Source organism: Antechinus flavipes, chromosome 1 (genome assembly GCF_016432865.1).
Source record: "Antechinus flavipes isolate AdamAnt ecotype Samford, QLD, Australia chromosome 1, AdamAnt_v2, whole genome shotgun sequence".
Lineage (NCBI taxonomy): Eukaryota > Metazoa > Chordata > Mammalia > Dasyuromorphia > Dasyuridae > Antechinus > Antechinus flavipes.
The window spans coordinates 380,958,004-380,964,693 of record NC_067398.1 but is presented as its reverse complement, the minus strand read 5'-3'; the positions used below and the strand labels follow the sequence as shown (position 1 = coordinate 380,964,693).

General features: G+C 41.7%; 1 protein-coding gene across 1 annotated transcript in view; it reads left to right on the top strand.

Annotated features, from left to right (window-relative positions):
- The first annotated feature begins 1,902 nt into the window (after positions 1–1,902).
- Positions 1,903–6,690, top strand: part of TPPP (tubulin polymerization promoting protein) — a 129,979-nt gene continuing 125,191 nt past the window's right edge. The window contains exon 1 of the mRNA XM_051969783.1: positions 1,903–2,053. The gene's annotated coding sequence lies outside the window, so the exon portion shown is untranslated. The remainder of the gene's footprint in view (positions 2,054–6,690) is intronic.

Genomic DNA, 6,690 nt, shown 5'->3' with positions numbered 1-6,690 from the left:
ATCCTTAAAAACCCAATTCAAATGTTACCTCCTCCAGAAATCTTCCAGATTAGTCATTAGAAAGACATTTCTCCTCAGACCTCACATAGCATTTTATTTTGCCTTTCTCTTATGAACTAATCATACAACTTTGTATATTCTAGTTTTCCATGAATGTAAGGACTGTTTTGCCTAAACTTTGTATTTTCCCTGATGCTTAGGACAGTAGCCCCGAGAAGATATCTAATAAGTAATCCTTGAATAAGTATAAGATTCCATCTATGATAAGAAAGGGGAAATGACAAAACAATAATAGCATGACTACAGAAGTTGATATTATCAGAGCCGTCTTCAGACCTCTAGAAATGGAATAGAGAATTTAAAATAAAAATTAAGAACCTGAGTTTAGTTAAAATGTTGCTAAGGGAAGATCAGAAGGGGCTGGACTTCAGAGCTGCAGCCCTTGAAATAAAGATAGATAAGTAGAGGGGATAATAAAAACAAAAAAGCTTGTTGCCAGGGTTTGGAGAATGCTAAACATACTGTAGACTACTTGCCACTACTTGTTATCTAGCCCTTAAAAAAGAAGAGAGGCCATAAGTTAGTGGGTAAAGGGAATAATGGTAAAGGCAGCTTTATCTGCTTTTCTTTATCTGATCAGGTGCTGCTAGATAAGTTTTTCTTGGAGTTGGTAATGGAGTTTATTGTTGAGGGTGGAAAGGGTACTTCCAGTTGTCTCTTAACGTTTTATAAGAAAAACAACTACCATAGACAGTGCTCCAAAGTCCCTTCGAACAAACTGAGGAATCTCTACTTTAGTACTGTCAACGGTAATTCAGACAAGAGCTCAGAGATGGAGGGGATAGGAAGACAGCCAGAGATGCGGATATCCTTAGCATAGTGCCTGACACATAGTGGGCGCTTAATGAAGATGGTGAGAGAAGGGAAGAGAAGAGGAAGGGACTGAACATTCATTATAGTTCGTATTATGTGGCAGGCTAAGAACTTTACAAATATTATTTCATTTGATTTCATGACTCTGAGAGGTAGGTACTATTATTATTCCCAATTTAAAGTGGAAGAAATGGAGGCAATCAGAAGGAGTGACTTGCTCAGAGTCACAAGCTAGAAAGCCTTTTGACTTGACTGGGAGGAAAAAAAGACGGAGACTGTTAGAGATAGAGATCTTTTCTCCTATTTTTGTTTCTCTATGTTTGAGAAGAAGAGATGAGAGAGGGAGAAGAAACAAAATTGTGTCTGAAACCATGCTTTCATAAACTGTAAAAACTGGCGAGTTCAGCCACGAGGAACACACTGATTTCTTAAGCTAGTTTGCTTCCAACGACCTAGGCTTGTAAGTGTGTGTGTGTGTGTGTGTGTGTGTGTGTGTGTGTGTGTGTGTGTGTGTTGTGTGTGTTTGCTTCCCCCAGCAGCCCTCAGAGCTCAAGCTCAATATGGCTAAATCCTTCCCACTCCACCCCTATCCAAAGTCTCCTCATTATCAATCCCCTTTTCTTCCAAATCTGCATCTAGGAGTCGGTCCTACTGCAACATGCACACGGATTTTTTTTTTTTTTCCCACGCTGCCTGTTGCATAAAGGCTGCCTGCCCTTCAACCTCGCACACCTGAGAGAGGCCTGGGGAGTGAAGCGTCCCTGGACCTGCCAGCACAATGACACGCCGGACCGGCCCAGTCCTCCACCCGGGCCATTTAAGGGAGAGGCAGCGGTTGTGGCCGCTGGGCTCCGGGGGGCTGCAGAACTCTCGTTTTCGCTCCCCCTGCAGAGAGTGAGCCGGGAAGAGGGCGGGGCTTGTTCGCCGCAGGGCGGAGTGGGGAACCGTTCGTTCAATGAGGAAAGTGGGTGGGGGACCGAGGCGGTGGCCAGAGGCCAATAGGCGAGGGGGGGCGGGGCGGCGGCTGTGTTGAGGCGGGGCGCGGGCCCCGGTGGTGGCGGCTGGGCCACTGGGCTGAGTCGGGGAGCTGCAGCCTGGTCTGGTCTGGGGTGTCGGGTGGCCCCAGAGGACTAGGAGGAGGAGGCGGCGCCGCTGCTCCTGTAGCTGCTTTCCCCCGTGGGTAAGTGGGCACGGCGCGGCCTTCGAGGGTGGAGGCAGGTCCAGCCGGAGATTGTCTTCCCCACTGGGAGCGTCCCTTTGAGGAGACGAGACTGGGTGCTGTTTAGAGAGCTCTGCGGTTCTGTCCCGAAAGCCCCCTCTTCGGGCCCCCCTTTTTGCAGGGAGCTTGCACACCGTGCACCCGCTCTCGACCGAGCACCTCCTGCACCTTTCATCTTGGCACCTGCGCCAGCCCCAGGATGGTGCATCGGCCAACCCTGCTGACTGAGCTGACGCTGCGTATTTGGGGGGGAAGGTGTGCTGCGGGGTCCCTGTTACCGCAGGAGGGGAGTGAGGTGGGGGAAGTGTTGATTTTTTCCCGAGCCTGGGCCGTCTGCGTGGGCCTGAACACTGCACCTGAACCTGTCCGCGCTCTGATAGCACCTTCATTCCCCGCCCCCCCCCCAGGGGCTTGAGTACCCAGAAATGTAGGCGACGGCGTTATCGCCCATCACCCTTCGGGAAGACATAGCTGAGACTCCTCGCATGATGAAGTCATAGCTTCCCTGGCACAGCTGGACGGGTGCAGGCTTGGAAGGTCCAGATGCTGGGGTGCTACATCATTCCTTCTTCCCTTCTCTTCTTCACCTCCCCCACTGCAACCCCTTCCATCCTTCAAATTACAGTTCCTATGGGGACCCAGCTTTCCTTCCTTTTGAGCCAGGGAAGCTGGTGGTATAAGCAGGGACTATAACAGCCAGATTGGGTGTTGCGAGTGGGGGGAGGGCAGAGTAAAGAGTGTGTGTGGATAGACCGATACCCATTTTGGTGCCCCCTATAAAGCCAGTGGCTGGAGACTGGGGATATAAGCAGTAAGAAAGCTTGAGGGGATTCTGGATTCCTGCAGGCCCTGGAGCCTGTTCTTGGGGAATTAAATAATTAAAAAGCCAATGAAGCTTCTTTCCTTTAGGCCTTCTAACACGTTCTTTCTTCCAGCCTTTATGCAAATGCAGTTCTGTCTTGGTGTAGGTGTAGGCACTTTCCTTTATTGCCCCTATCACATGAAATAATTCTGCTCATAAAAATTCTGCGGTAGCTGGTTATAATGGATTAGCAATAAAAGCGTCTTCTCCGTTTCAGGCTATATTCCAAAGTTAAAATATAACTGTCAATCAATTAGCAAAAGTTGATTTAGTTTCCTCTCTAGTTAAGTAGCCTAAGGATTTAAGAGCCTAAAAGTTCTTCTGAATTACAAAAAGGATTGGAGTCCTTGTAGCCTGGGGATGAATGGGGAGCTTTTGGCCTCTTTTGTGAAGGTTCACTTTGTGAAAAGAGGCTTTCCACAAGCTTGGATGAATTTGCTCTAGAGCTAATGGCTTTCCCTTCCCACACCAGGATTATTAAATGAATAATAATGTGTAGTTGGGTTAGATGATCATACCCAAATCACCACGTTTTCCCCTGAAGAAGTTTTTGCTTCATCTCAATTTATTGTTTCTATATAAATCTAAGAGCAAAATTTAAGGTATATGCTATCCAAGAAATTTTTTTACAGAGCTTTCATAATCAAAAGTTAAATTTGAGCATCTCTATGTTATTAAAAGACCTCTCTTATGCTGAAAATTGATGATAAAAAAAAAGGCTAAGAACTCTGCATCTTCAGTTATGTTCTAAAGCTTTTTAAAATCTGGTCAAAGTACACTATTACATAACTTATGTTTGCATTTCCTTCCATTTTAATAGTCTTTTTGACATCCTCTTCTTTTGGTTAAAGGTCTTTCACAATGAGTTATGGCTGATATTCAGTTATTTAACATTTTCCTAGTGCCTGATGTGTCCAAGGCACGGTGCTAAGTGAGCACCATGGGGATACACAGAAAAATAACATATGGACCCTATTTTCAATGAGCTTGTAATACAGTGAAGAAAGATCTGTACACAGATAACTATAATATGAAGCAGTATGAGAAACATGCCATAAGAGGAATTCTGGGGAGGGAAAAGTCACATCCAGCTGATTGTATGGATTGGGAGTAATGAAAGGCTACATGGCATGGTTCATAGATCATGGAATAATTAATGTTTGACTAGGGTCTTGAAAGGAGCAGGATTTCAACAGCCTGTATGTTAAGGAATGCCATGAATGGATTAAAGGATAAAAATTATACATGAGGTGTGGTTTGTTGGTAATCTACAATTCTGGGACTGCTACTAAAGCAATGAATGATGCACCATTTTTGTCTTCTTAAAACCTGTGGATTTTTCTGTGCATAATTACCAAAAGTTAAATCAGTATTCATTGGAAGCTGGTCTGTGTCATTCAAAGAAATAATGCCAATTTCATTTTTTGTTATTTCTTCTGTCAAAAGATAAAATCTTGAATTCTTTGTATTTCCTCCCCTTTTCTTTTTGTTTTCAGAAAGGCATTACTGCAGTAGTTAACATTGCCATGTAGGTACAGGTTTTCCTACATGCTGTGGCAATGTATTGTCCTCTACTGTCTTTAGAGCTGACAACACCCTTCTCTGGAAGAGACAATTAAAATGGAGAGCATCTTCAGGGCAGAGACTGTGGGACTTACAATTATACCTAATTATAACCAATGATTTCGATGTATGACACAATGTCGTCCCCAAGAGGCTCAGACTTAGATTTCACTGAGTCTGTTCTAGATAGATTGAAATGTAGGTCTGGAGGACAGGCAGTATTGTTGCATTTTGATATGTTTAACTTGTGCCCTCACTCCCATCACCCTCTCCTCTCCCTTAATCTGGGTTTATATATACATATGTCTGTGTGTGTGTGTGTGTGTGTGTGTGTGTGTATGTATATATAAATTTACTATTTTAGTACACCTGATAATAAATGATCCTAGACAGCTTTTCTTTACCATATTAACTTGACATATTACTGGAGAAGCTATATTGTTTTCCTAACAACCCTGCAAACCCATCTTGTAAAATTGGCAAGGCAACACTAGCCACCTGTGCCACCACCAGGGAGTGCTCATTGAGAAAGCCTGCCTTAAGGAACTCTTTACTGGGCCTCTGAGCATCACTTGAGATGTATTTATTTATGTAGGGAAAAGGGTACATTCAGAAGACGATTAAAAATAGAAAAGGCAATTAAAATCAGTTTCAATTCAGTTTTATTAAAGTTTCTAACATATTGCAGAGAACAATTCAGATACCAAGATGATAATACAAGGATGAAAAAATTGAAATTCCTGTCTGCAAGGCACTTGCATTTCTGGTGAATAAAACATATGCACAAATAAATAAGTAACCAGTAATTTGAGAAGTAGAATAGCTCTATTGGGAGAAAGGAGGAGCTTAGCAAAATCCATAGAGGGAAATGGCAAATGAATTAAGCCTTGAAAAAAGATGTAGCACTTTAAGATCATCAGTTTTTTTTTCTGAACGAAGATAGCATCTTCCTTCATAAATCCTTTGCAGTTAATTTGAGTATTTACTCAAAATGATTTAATCACTCAATTATTCTTAAAACAATATTGCTGTTACTGTATACAATGTTCTTTGGGTTCCGATCATTTTGCTCTTAATTATTTTGGGCAATTCTATACATGGAGTTCATCATTTCTTATAGCACAGTAGTTTTCCATCATATTTTATACCACGGCTTATCTTTTTAAAAGTAAATTATCTATATTAGAGTGCATATAGATATGAATGATTACTATGGTAACAATTCTATTCAACTCTAATTTTTCACTTTATTCTGGGAATTTATTGATCTAAAGAAAATAGGAACCAGGATCCCCGTTTATATAGAAGCAAACAAAAATAGGCAAAGATTTATCTGGCCAGAAAATGTTTTTAAAAGAGCTTTACATATAAGTAAAGTTAATACTAGAGAGTTACCATACAACCACATAATTGTTTCTTTTTTTTTTTTTTTTTGCTTTATCAGAAGGTGAGCATATTTACTTATAATACTGAGTCAGTCCCAGTGAGGGAAAAGAAGTTCACATCTCCCAATTCAAATTAATAGGGTATGTTTACATTGAATGATCCTTCAAGAATCAGCTCAGGTGCTGCTTTCTCCATGAAACTTCCCATGGTCTCTGCCCAAACAAAAATTATTCTGTTCTTTGATTTTTCTAGAGTATTTTATCTGAGTCTTTCCTTTGCCTTTATTGCACTTTACCTTATATTATACTTACCTATTGTTTTATTTCATTTAGCTTCCTAAGGACAGGTAAAGTAATGCTTTTCATCTTTATATCCCCAAACTTAGCATGATAGTGCACACTTGCATATGGAAGGCATTTTGAAGAATTGAATTGAATGACATGTTGAATTCCACACATTTTATTGACGTGTCATAGCTATCTCTATGATATTTAGCATCTAGGTTTGGTTCTTAGGATGATTCAACTAGATTATCTCCTCCCTCTTCCCAAAGACTAACAGATATATTTTGTTATTGGGATTAGTTGTGGTGGTGATGGTGTTTTCTGGAGACAACTAGATGGCAGAGAGGAGAGAGCACTGGACCTGGAGTCTGGAAGACCTAATTTCAAATCCTTTCTCAGACCCTTACTAGTTGTATGACCTTAGAAAAGTCACTTAACCACTGCTTCCAATTTCCTTATCTGTAAGGTGGAGATATTGATAATAGTACCTCCCTCTAAGGGTT